This window comes from Loxodonta africana, chromosome 1, assembly GCF_030014295.1.
Source record: "Loxodonta africana isolate mLoxAfr1 chromosome 1, mLoxAfr1.hap2, whole genome shotgun sequence".
In the NCBI taxonomy this organism is placed as follows: domain Eukaryota; kingdom Metazoa; phylum Chordata; class Mammalia; order Proboscidea; family Elephantidae; genus Loxodonta; species Loxodonta africana.
In genome coordinates this window covers 40,671,129-40,684,653 of record NC_087342.1, presented here as the reverse complement: position 1 = coordinate 40,684,653, position 13,525 = coordinate 40,671,129, and positions in this window count along the sequence as shown.

The following is a 13,525-nucleotide window of genomic DNA, read 5'->3' as shown; positions in this document are numbered from 1 at the left end:
CACAAAAAAAGATAGTTCTAGCACAAAGTCTGGTTCATCCAATATTTGTTTAATTGTATTAATTAATTAATTAGGAATAGAGTGGATTTTCGGTTAACACACTGATAATGCTGAATTCTAGAGTTTTTAATGGTTTTTCAAGATATATAATAAAGACGTTGAACAAGAAAAAAATGTGGTACATATATACAATGGAATACCACTCAGACTTAAAAATTAAAGTCCTGATAATGCTACAACATGGATGAACCGCAAAGATATATACTGAGTGAAATAAATCAATCACAAAAGGACAAACACTGTATGATCTCACTTACACGAAATAACAAAAATAGGTAATTATACAAAAACCAATGGTTACCAGTGGTTACCAGGGGCAGGAGGGGAAGGGAGAGGAGTAATTATTCTCTGGAAAGTAGTGACCTTTTGTCTATGGTGATGGGAAAATTGGCATCAACTAAAGGTGATGGTTACACAACTTGACTAATGCAGCTGCTATCACTAAGCTGTGCACCAGAAAAAAAAAGGTGAAATGGCAAATAAAGCATTTTATATAATTTTACAAAGACAATAACAGCCCCTCTCCTCCCCAGAAAAAGCTGCGTTTATTGATTCTGCCTGTTATTGTTGTTGTTAAGTGCCATCGAGTTGGTTCTGACTCATAATGATCCTATGTACAACAGAACAAAACACTTCCTGGTCCTGTGCCATCCCCACAATCATTGCCATGCTTGAGCCCATTGTTGTAGGCACTGTGTCAATCTATCCTATTTAGGGTCTTCCTCTTTTTCACTGACTCTCTAATTTACCAAGCATGATGTCCTTCTCCAGAGACTGGTCCCTCCTAATAACATGTCCAAAGCAAATGAGGCAAAGTCTCACTATCCTTGCTTCTAAGGAGCCTTCTGGCTGTACTTCTTCCGATGCAGATTTGTTCGTTCTTCTGGCAGTCCATAGTATATTCAATATTCTTCACCAACATAATTCAAAGGCATCAATTCTTCTGTGGTCTTCCTTATTCATTGTTCAGCTCTCGGATGCATATGAGGTGAATGAAAATACCACGGCTTAGACCGGCACACCTTAATCCTCAAACTGACATCTTTGTTTTTTAACTTAAAGAGGTCTTTTGCAGCATATTCGCCCAATGCAATGCATCATTTGATTTCTGACTGCTGCTTCGATGGGCATTGATTGTGGGTGCAAGGAAAATGAAATTCTTGACAACTTCAATATTTTCTCCGTTTATCAAGATGTTGCTTATTGGTCCAGTTTTAAGGATATTTGTTTTCTTTTTGTTGACGTGCGATCCATACTGAAGGCTGATACTACTTAGGGGCAACCAAACACCTCATGGGACTAGTGTTCTTGGTTTGAAGTTTTAGGGTCAGGGCTTTGTGGGTCTATCCAGTATATTGGCCCAACATTGTTTTTAGAGTTTCTGTACTACCTCCTAATTCAGTGAGTAGTGCCTGGGGTCTTAAAAGCTTTCAAGATACAACAACTGGTTTCCATTCTCCTGAATGGAATCCAAGGAATCCAAGGAAGAAGAAGACTCAGGAATTGGAGAAGGATATGGACTGAGGGTCTAACTGCCTCCTTGAACTACAACCATCCCCTTTGCCATGAGACCAGAAGAAATGGATGGGGTGCCCAGCTACCATTACTGAATGTTTTGATGAAGGACTCAATATATGGATCCTAATCAAAGGAGGAAGATAACGGAATAACACTTCTAATTCATATGGAAACCAGGCTTACTAGATCCATTGAGACTGGTGGAACCCCTGAATCTATTGCCTGAAAATAATCTTTAAACCTTAAACTGAAACTATCCCATTAAGCCATCCTTAAACTAAATAACAATTTAGCTCAATTAATAAAGAATGTCTGCCTGGAACATTGCACTTTTATAACGAATTGTCTACATGAGTCCAAATTGACAACCATTAATCTAAAGCACAGATGAGAACTATAGGGGCAGAGAATCTAGATTAACGGTGATGAAACAATATGGGTAGAAATAGTGAGAACGGTGACACAATGTGAAATACATAACCAATGTCTTCGAACTGTACATGTAGAAATTGTTCAATGGATGTATGTTTTGTTGTGTATGTTGCAACCCAAAATAAATTTTTAAAAAAAGTATCTAAAATAATTTTTTTAAAGCGTTGCTGAAATGGTACACGAGACAGCTATTCCTTCTTTCACCCAGAGCAGGGTTAACAAAATTTTTCTTGGCTAGATAGTAAATATTTTAGGCTTTGGAGGCCAACAGGCAAACTTAAGGATGTTACATAAGAGCTTACGTGATCATTTAAAAATGTAAAAAGCATTCTTAGGTCAATAGCAGTACAATAACAAGCGACAACCCAGATTTGGCCTGCAAGCTGGAGTTTCCTGATTAGCTTCTAGAGAATAAACTCTATCATGTGATATATGTATATTTTTCCTGCAATAATAACTGTCCGGAAGATGGATGCTGGCCCTGAATACTACATTAAAACATTTTTCTATTTAAAGTTTTCCTGTTTAAAGCTATATAACCCACTGTCGTGGAGTCGATTCCAACTCATAGTGGCCCCATAGGGTTTCTAAGGCTGTAATCTCTACTGACGCAAACTGCCACATCTTTCTCCCGAGGATCCTTTGGTGGTTTCAAACAGAATTTAATACTAAGCTTTCATATTTTTTAATACATATTATTATCATTAAGAAATCGATATTCTGGCCTGAGATCAGAAAATTTGGTCCATACCAAAGACAGTCTGGAGTTGCACAGCAGACTGGGTGTGAAAAAGGGGTGAGGAACAGGTGCCTGGAGAGAAAACACTGGAAACTCCCACAAATAAATAACCGCACTGCTATGCTCTTGATATAAATCACAACATATATTTTTCAGTAAATGTTTCTGTTAGAATGTCTTTTAAAACTTAGTAAAGAAACCTTTTAATTCACAATTTTTTAAAATTATTGACAGTGAAGGTTTTTTAAAGACATTCTAAGTAAAAGATTCCTCTCCTTGCAGACTCTGGGCTGGGCAATTAACTCTCCATGGTCAGAACAGACAGCACAGGGCCATGGGCTGGGGCTTGTGTCTGTCAAAAATACTCTTAGAAGCTTGCTTTTTAAAAGGAAGAAAAGAAACCTGAGTATTACCTTGGTCATCTAATGCCACTATAACAGAAATACCACAAGTGGATGGCTTTAACAAAGAGAAATTTATTCTCTCATAGTCTAGTAGGTTACAAGTCTAAATTCAGGGTGTCAGCTCCAGGGGAAGGCTTTCTCTCTCTGTCGGCTCTGGAGGAAGGTCCTTGTCCTCAGTCCCTGGTCGAGGAGCTTCTCAGGCATAGGAACCTCGGGTCCAATGGACGTGCTCTGCTCCCTGTGCTGCTTTCTTGGTGGTATGAGGTCCCCAACTCTCTGCTTGCTTCCGTTTCCTTTTGTCTTGAGAGATAAAAGGTGGTGCAGGCCACACCCCAGGCAAACTCCCTTTACATTGGATCAGGGATGTGACCTGGGTAAGTGTGGTGTTCAATCCCACCCTAATCCTTTTTAACATAAAATTACAATCACAAAATGGAGGACAGCCACACAATACTGGGAATCATGGCCTACCCAAGTTGATACACATATTTTGGGGCGGACATAATTTAACCCATGAGAAGTATGTACACCTGCATGCTGAGTCCTGACTTAGGGCTAGAACAGACCTTCAGTATCAACCACGCCAACCCTCTTGCTCTACAGGTGAAGACGCTAATGCCCAGAGAACCAATGCGGCTTCCCCACAGTCACGTAGCAGGTACCTGCTGTGCTGGGCTCAGGCATAGTCCACTTATGAACAAATTTTCTAGTTATTTCTAGGGGCAGAGAAAAAAGCGAGTTGTCTTTAGACAAATGAGTCTTAACTTAGATTCACAAGATAAGGGCGAAACACACTAATTTCAGTACTTTCTAGCATTGTCCAGACATCCATTAAACATGAGTCAGGACACCAGGCAGGTTATGGCATGTTCTGTAGCTGGGGGAAGTTGCTCAGCCTGCCGGCTTGTGGATACCCAGAAAACCGAATCCTCCTCTCCCAGCTGGGGGCTAAGAGTGCTGTGTCAGAGGGACTCAGAGGTGGCACAGAACAGAGCATGTCTCATTGCCTCAGACTGTTCCAGAGCGATAGCCATTGGGCCTCCCTTTTATGGGGCTCAAGGAAAGTGTCAGGAGAGACTGGGCAGTTCAAGGCTGGGCTCTCTAAACACAAACGACAGACCAAACCCTTAAACGCATAAAATAAAACAAAAAGCCTGTCACGTTTTTATACATAAACATATTGAACTTCTTCACTGAAATCAAGTCACATCACCTGGTGTTATTTTTAAAATTTAAGGCTTCTACTTTATGGAACACTCTGTGACCCATAAAACAAATTTCCACCACAAAGTGATATTTGCTCAGGGGCTTCCAGGCTGCTAACAGTGGATTACACTTGAGGCCCTACCAAAATGATCTAAACGTCTGAATTCCAGGTATCTGGGACAGTTCTCATTCAGCTAAGTCCGGCCTCCTTATAGCCCATAACCCATTACCATTCTGCCTCTCTACTCATCTACTCATTTATTCCAGTGTCAAACTGAAACAACCATACCCAGTGTAGACCAGCCCAAAGTGCTTCTACCTATAAACCTTACTAAATGGTGTTTTCCAAACCTACATTCTCTTAGGACTTCATCATTATAAAGCCAAGAACCTTTGTATCCATTACGAAGGAGAGAAAGGACATGTGCCCCAATCACAGACTTGCCCCCCTTTGAAAGGAGTTGTTTTTGCTCAAATGACAACTTTCCAGAACCTATTCCTTTTCCCAACCAACTGCCTCAAAGCTTCCTACAAAAGGGGCCACTATCTTTCTCAAATTAAAGTTCTTGGTATCGCCTCTTGAGTACTAGAATTCCTTACTACAGCAACTTGGTTTCCTCTCAAACAAAAATGTTAAATCTTTGTTAAAATTTTTATAACTCAACTTCAGAATTCATCATTTAGCACCAGAAAGAAATAGGATTTTTTTTTTAATTTTATGTTATTAAAAAAAAAAAACTTTCCATATGAAAGCAGACAAATGCCAAAATTATACCAAGAGCAATCTGCAACCTGGCTTCTAGAAGACAAGCACAGGAACATCCCCTGGCCCAGCCAGTGGCTCTCTTCTGTAAGGCATGGGTGTGGTTTTCCCAGGAGAGACGTCTACTGCTGTCAAGGTGCAGGTTGTCATCATGCACCAAATCAATAGTCACTGTCTTAGTCATCTAGTGCTGCTATAACAGAAATACCACAAGTGGATGGCTTTAACAACCAGAAATTTATTTTCTCACAGTTTGGGAGGCTAGAAGTCCAAATGCAGAGACCCAGCTCTAGGGGAATGCTTTCTCTCTGTGTGTGCTCTGGAGGAAGGTTCTTGTCTCTTCAGCTTCTGCTTCCTGATTCCTTGGAGATCTCCATGTGTCTTGGCATCTATCTTACCCCTTCTCTGCTCAGCTTGCTTGTTTAATCTCTTTTATGTCTCAGAAGAGATTGATTGACTCAAGATAGGCCCTACACTAATCCTTCCTCATTAACCTAACGAAGACATCCCGTTCCCAAAAGGAATTATAACCACAGGTATAGAGGTTAGGATTTACAACACATTTTGGGGGGACATAATTCAACCCATAACACACTGGTACCCCCTAAAATTGGCTTCTATTATTTTGTATGCCCAAAATCACACTTCGGGAAATGTTCATTCATAGCAAGTCACTTTAGCAGGGTGCCCAGTCACAGTGTCTCCACCCCCAGCACTGGCGGGCCAGTCAGAGCCCATTCCAGAACCTTTAACTGCAGCTGGCATTGAACTTTAAGACATGACCCTAGTGGTACCTGTTTACTATTACTGAACATTTTGATCTAAGACTCTCTAAGAGAATCCTGATTAAAATGCAGAACAGAATTTCAAATTCTCATGCAATCCAGTCTGTCTGGAGCCATTGAGGATAAATGAACCCCCAAAACTACTGCCCTGAGAAGATCTTTAAACCTTAATCCAAAAAGATCCTCTAAAGTCTTTTTAAAACCAAACAATAAAAAACCCACTTACCGTACTAGTAAGGACAATACCTGCATTGAGCATTGTGCTCTTTTATGTATATGGGATCGAATTGACAACAGCAACTGGAAAGATTAGATAGGAACCTTAGGAGATGGTGAGTTTATGTTAATGGGGAAAGAAAAATTCAGAAAAGAGGGTGAGATGGCTGCACATCTCGGAGAACGTAATCCACGTCACTGAATTGTACATGTAGAAACTGTTGAATTCCTGTATATTTTGCTGTATATATTACCTAACAACAACAAAAATTAATTAATTAAAAGAAAAAAAAAGAAGTGAGCCTAGATTTCCTGGGGCTCTGGCCCTATCCCTGGCTCTGCATGAAGGCTGTCTGGAGTAGGACAGATATGTAGAGAAGCTGAGACAGCAGGTGGAGATGTGAGATAGAGTCAGTGAGAGAGAGAACAACCTGGCAGCTCAAAGTCCCTGATTTTGGTCACTTCTGGCATCACCCTGCCCTACCCAGTGAAGTAAACCAAAGAAGTTTATTTTCCTTAAGCTTGTTTGAGTTAGAATTCTGTTACTTGTAACAAAAGAATCCTGACTGAAACAGAAACCCCTGCAGGGGCCAGATAAACTATTGTTGAGCTGTAGGTAGGAGTGAATGCATACTTTATAAGGAAAGTAGTATTACTCCTGGGCCAAATAAAAGAATAGAGTATACCTTATCTCCACAGATACACTTTTCCCATCCTTTCACTTTCAACCTATATGTATACTACTAAAGTTTACTTTCTTTCTACAGAAGCCATGTCCTTTGATGCTTACATTTGGAGCGGAAGCAGGCATGGTCACATGCTGGCCTTCCCTTGCAGATCCAGATGAGATGGAAGGACCCATTCAGAGACGCAATGGCTGGAATGGCAGCCATTGTTGGGGGAGGAAGGGTGTAAGGATGCAGATCAGAGCAGTGATGAGGGATCAACCATCCTTAGTTAAAGAAGCATTCATTGACTCCTCACCGTATACCAGGACCTGTGGTAGCACTAGGAATACAAAAATGGGCAAGATACCTTCCCGACCCTCAAGAAAGTTTCGCACGAAGGAGAAATCAGTCACAAAACAGATAAATTCAAAGTAGTACAGCAAGTAGAAAAGCTGATGAGTGCCCTGGGTATAGTCGGAGTCCTGGGGACTCACATTTTCCTCTTCTCAGGAGTCACAGCTGTTGAAGCCACAGCTGAGCCTAAAGGTAAAATGGAGTTAATGAGGTGCAAAGGTGAGGAATGGCATTCAGCCGTGGTGGGTGGTCCAGGGGCTTACCATTACTGAGTAAATAATAGAGAATGGTTAAAAAACCAAGGTCCAAATAAACGATGTCTAAAAGACATATCTTAAACCCAAGGACACACATAAGTTGAAAATGAAAGGATGGGGAAAATAATATTCCATACAAATAGTAACCAAAAGAGAGCTAGGGTGGCAATTTCCATATCAGGCAAAATAGACTGTAAGTCAAAATCTGTTATAAGAGATGGAGAAGGACATTATATAATTAAAAAAAAAGAGTCAATTAATCAAGAAGATACAATAATTATAAATATGCATACACGTAAAATCAGACTCCAAATTATATAAACAAAACACTGACGGAAGTAAAGGGAGAAACAGGCAGTTCTACAATAATACTTGGAGACTTAATACATGACATTCAATAATGCACAGAACATCTAGAAAAATATAAATAAGGAAAGAGAGGAATTGAATGACACTATATACCTGTTTTTATAAACCTGTTAGACCTCACAGACACATTTAAAACACTCCACCCAACAACAGCAAAATACACATTCATCTCTAGTGCACATGGATCATACTTCAGGGTAAACCATATGTTAAGTCACAAAACAAGTCTCTACAAATTTTAAAAGATTGAAATCATATAAGATATAATCTCTGACCATAATGGGATAAAATTAATAACAGAAGGAAAACTAGAAAATACACAAATATGTGGAAATTAAATAACATACTATTAAACAACCAATTGGTCAAGGAAGAAATGAAGAGAGTAATCAGAAAATACTTAGAGTCAAATGAAACTGAAAGCACAACATACCAAAACTTACAAGACTCCGTGAAGACAGTGCCTAAAGGGAAATTCATAGCAGTAAGTGCCAACATCATTAATATCACATGCTAGCCAAATTTTGCTGAAAAATGACTGTAGCCATACATTGACAGAGAACTGCCAGAAGTTCAAGCAGGATTCAGAAGAAGACATGCAACAACTGATATCATTGCTGATGTCAGATGATCTTGACTGAAAACAGAGAATATCAGGAAAATGTTTATCTGTATTTTATCGACTACACAAAAGCATTTGATGGTGTAGATCATAACAAATTATGGATAACATTGAGAAGGGTGGAAATTTAAGAACACTAATCGTGCTCATGCAGAACTTGTACATGGATCAAGAGGCAATTTTTCAAACAGAACAAAGGGATATTGTGTGGTTTAGAACTGGAAAATTTGTGCAGCAGAACAAATAATCCTAGAAACTAAGCAATATGAAGAAGAATGTGGCATCAGGATTGGAAGTAGATTCATTAACAACCTGAGATATGCAGGTGATACAACCTTTCTTGCCAAAAGTGAAGACGACTTGAAGCACTTACTCATGAAGGCAAAAGACTACAGCCTTCGGTATGGATTACATGTCAACATAAAGAAAATGAAAATCTTTACAATTGGGCCAATAAACAACAGCATAATAAGTGGTGAAGAAATTGAAGTTGTCAAGGATTTTATTGTCTTGGAACAAGAATCAATGCCCATGGAGGCAGCAGTCAAGAAATCAAATGATACGGTATTGCATTGGGCAAACCTGCTGCAAATGACATCTGTAAAGTGTTAAAAAGCAAAAATGTCATTTTAATGACGAAGGTACACCCGACCCAAGCTATGCTATTTTCAATTGCCTAATATGCATGTGAAAGCTAGACAATGAAAAAGGAAGGCCAAAGAAGAATCGATGCATTCCAATAGTGGTGTTAGTGAAGAATATTCAATACATCCTGGACTGCCAGAAGAACAAACAAATCTGTCTTAGAAGCAGTACAGCCAGAATGTTCCTTAGAAGCGAGGATTGTGAGTCTTCATCTTGCTTACTTTAGCCATGTCATCAGGCAGGACCAATCACTGGAGAAAGACATCATGCTTGGTAAAGTAGAGTGTCAGTGAAAAAGAGGGAGACCCTCAGTGAAATGGATTGACACAGTGGCTGCAACAATGGGCTCAAACATAGTAATTATTGTGAGGATGACGCAGGACCTAGTAACATTTCATTCCGTTATACATAAGGTTGCTGTGAGTCAAAGCTGACTCAATGGCACATAAAAACAACAATAGAAAACACCAACATTAATCAATAACAGAACTCTAAAACTTGCGGAACTAGAAAAAACTAACCAAGCGCAAAGCTATGAGGAAGAAAGAAATGACAAAGAGCAGAGATAAATGAAATAGAGAATAGAAAGACAATAGAGAGAATCAATGAAACCAGAAGTTGGTCTTTTGAAAAAATCAATAAAATTGATGAAACTCTAGCTAGACTGACAAATAATTTCAGACTTCCAGCCTCCAGAACTGTGAGAGAATATATTCTGCTGTTTTAAGCCATCCAGTTTGTGGTAATTGGTTATGGTAGCCCTAGGAAACTCATACACCCACGTTTGCAGGTTGAACCGACTTACAGACTTCAAGTTTTCCAGAGACCACACCGAGAACCACTGCCCTTAAAGCTGAGGGAGTTTTAGTGCAGCTGTTTAGTGCAGAGAAAGATTGTTCTAAGAAACTAGTGATGTGTTGAACTAGATTTTTTCCCAGGGAAGGAAATTAACCCTTTGGGAAGGTACATTTTAGAAAAGTGACTCACAGTTTGTTAGTCGTTACATTATTCTCACATAAAATAATATGCAAAGAAAATATACTGTCTTTATTTTTTTGCCTATAACTATTTGTGTTTCTTTCACAAGCTCTCACCTGTTAAGAGGTAGGAAAGAAATTAACTTTTAATCCTTTCTGGCTAAAAAATGTAAAACTCTGTCAAATCAAAAATTTATAGAATTCCTTTAGATCAGTGGTTCTCAAACTGACCACTACAACATTAAGAAATTGTCTTGGGGGCAGAACCAACATCGCACCCTAGAGAGATGCACCATGCTGTCCCTCTGCAGTAGACTCAAAAAACTAAGCAAAACTGATACAAAAGTCAATCCTGCAATCCCAAGCAACAAATAAAGGGACAAAGAACTAGATCAAACACCAAATGGAAGAAGAAACTGATGGAAAACAGAGAACAAAGAGACATATGGAGAGGAGAATTCATCTTGAAACACAACCAGCAACGACCCCGGACAGGAAGTATGGGAAGGTAACTTCATGGAGACAGAGCACCTAGTAACCAAAGACACACTTACCCACCTCTCACCCTTTTGGTGAGCAGAAGAAAGAACCCTCCCATCCCAGAAGCCCCCATTGCTGGAGTCCACAATATGGACCCCCCTTAGCATCCCCCCAAAGCATGAGATGCCCCCTACTGCCTGCACAGCTTCTTTTTTTCTTTCTTCCTCCCTCCCTCCCTCTGTCCCTCTCACCTTTCTCCCTCCCTTCTTCCCTCCCTCCATCCTTCTCACCCTTCTTCCCTTTCTCTCTCCCTCCTTCTTCTCCCTCTCACCCTTCCTTCCTTTCTTCCTTCCTTCCTTTCCTTTCTTTCTCCCTCCCACTTAGCCTCGTATGCCACCTCCCCACCCTTCTTGCCCACTCCCACTACACCACCATTTCTTTTTCTTTTTTCTTTCTCCCTCCCACCTAGCGCAGTATGCCACCTCCTCTCCCCACCATCACCCCAGGTCCATCCCGACCCCTCTCATCCATTCTTGCCATGCCACTATTTTCTCTCTCTCTTTCTTTTTTTTTTTCTTTCTTTTCCTTCTCCCTCCCACCTTGCCATGTATGCCACCTAACCTCCCTTCCTCTGGGTCCCCTGGTCAGCCCTGCCCCTACTCACCAGCTCCTGCTATGCCATTTTTTCCTCATTATTCCTATTCTTTGTCCTTCCAAATGTGTCCCATATGCCACAACCCCTCTTCCCACAGTCCCCTCCACACCGCCATGGCTTGACAGCCATGGGCCCGCAACTGTCCCAGGTCAACCCTCCCCTGCTGACTGGCTCCCATCACACCATCATTTTTTTTCTGTCTTCTCTTCCTCTCTATCACACCTAACCCCACAGACCTTCACCTCCCTAACCTTCTGCCAGCCCCCACTGCACTGCTGTTACCAGAGACCAATGACCCACTGCCATCCAGAGTTGGCCCTGCCCACACACAAGCTCCCGCCATGCCACCATTATTTTCTTTCTTTTCCCTTTTATTCTTTCTTTTCTTTCTCCCTCCCAACTAGCCCAGTAAGCCACCTCCCCTCCCTTCACACTGGTCCTTGGGTCCGCCTCACCCTTGTTTACCAGCCCCCATCATGCTGCCATTTTTTTCCCTTTTTTCCTTCCTTGCTTTTCTTTCTCCCTCTCACTTAACCCTGTATGCCACATCCACCACCTTCCCACCAGCCCCCACAGCACCACTGCTGATAGAGTGCCACAGGTGCACTGGCCTGCCACTGCCCAGGGTCTGCTCCAACCCCACCCACCAACCACCAAATTGCCACCATTTTTTAATTCTTTTTATTCATTTTTCTTTCCTTTTTTGCCAACTTTTCTTTTTCCTTCTCATCTAGTTCCATACACCACCTTCACCCCCTTCCTGATGGCTCCCAGGTACACCACACCTCAAACCACCATTTCCCATTGTGCCACCCTTTTTTTTCTTTTTTCTTTCTTTCTCTCTCCTTACTTTACATTCTCCCTCCCACCTAGCCCAGTAGTTCACCTCCCCATCCTTACCACCGGCCACAACTCTGCTGCCACAGCCAGAGTGCCCAGCACTCATGCCCACCACCACACTTAGCCCATACTGCCCCTCCCCTCTTGCCACTCCACCAGCTGCTGAACAGTGGGAAGCAAGCCCATACCAATCCCCATCTGACAACCCTGCCCATCTGGCGAGGGGCTGTGAGCATTCCCATATGATGGGACCAACATCAGGAAGCAGACAGCACCCTCCTAGTCTGCCATCAGCCACGTCAACCAAACAGTATACAACGAAGCAGACTCACCCTTCCTGCTGCTGCTCTGCTCACCCAAATGAGTTGGTGAGAGTTATCATGTCGACAGACAAGCAAGCAGCAAACCACACACAGACCTCCTGTCCTGACATATTAAAATAAAACAAAAAAGCAGAACAAAACAGATGAACATAAAACCAAAAAAGAAGAAAATAATACTTTAATATCTAGGAAACAGCAAACAATATCAAAACATATTTTAAAAAGCAGAATAAGATGGCTCCAGCAAGTGACCAAAATAAAGAATCAGATAACCTTCTGGCAGAAGAAAAGGCACTGAAACTACCTGATATGGCATTCAAAAGCCTGATATTTAGGGCTTTCCAAGAGATCAGAGTCACTTAGAGTCAGAATCAACCCAATGGCAATGTTTTTTTGTTTTGTTTTGTTTTGATTTCACTTTTGAGAGATTAGGAAAGAGATCAAGGAAAAAGACAAAATCAAGAAAAAAGTGACGAAATAATGGAAAACAAAGAAAAAAATCAATGGAATAGCCAAATCAAGGAAAACACAGACACAGCAAAAGAAGAATTCAGGGAAGTAATAAAACAACAATACATTAAAAAAAAAAAAAATTAGAAATCATACAAAAAAAGCAATTAGATTTCCAAGAGATAAGTGAAAAAATTTCAGAAATGGACAACTCAATAGAAGGGTTCAGGAGCAAATTTGAAACAATGGAAGACAGAATCAGTGAGATGCAAACAAATGTGTGGCAGTCACTTTGAGGAAAAATCACAGAAAAGAATGAAGAAAAACGATGAAAACCTAAGAATTATGCGGGACACAATAAAGAGCAAAAATTTGTGCATGATCAGAGTTCCAGGAGGAGAAAATGTAAATCACAGAAAGATTATTGAAAATTTGCTAGCAGAAAACTTTCCAAATATCATGAAACACAAAAACCTGACCATCCAAGAAGTTCAACAAATCCCATATAGGATAGATCCCCAAAAGAAAGTCAACAAGATATAATCACACTTGCCGAAACCAAAAACAAAGAAAGAATCATGAGAGCAGCTCAAGAAAAAAGACAAGTCAGTTACAAAGGGGAAACAATAAGACTAAGCACTGACTGAAAAAGAAGAACAAAGTGGGAGGCCTCACTCTACCTGATTTTAGAACCTATTAAACCACCACAGTAGTCAAAACAGCCTGGTGCTGGTACAACAACAGATACATAGACCAATGGAA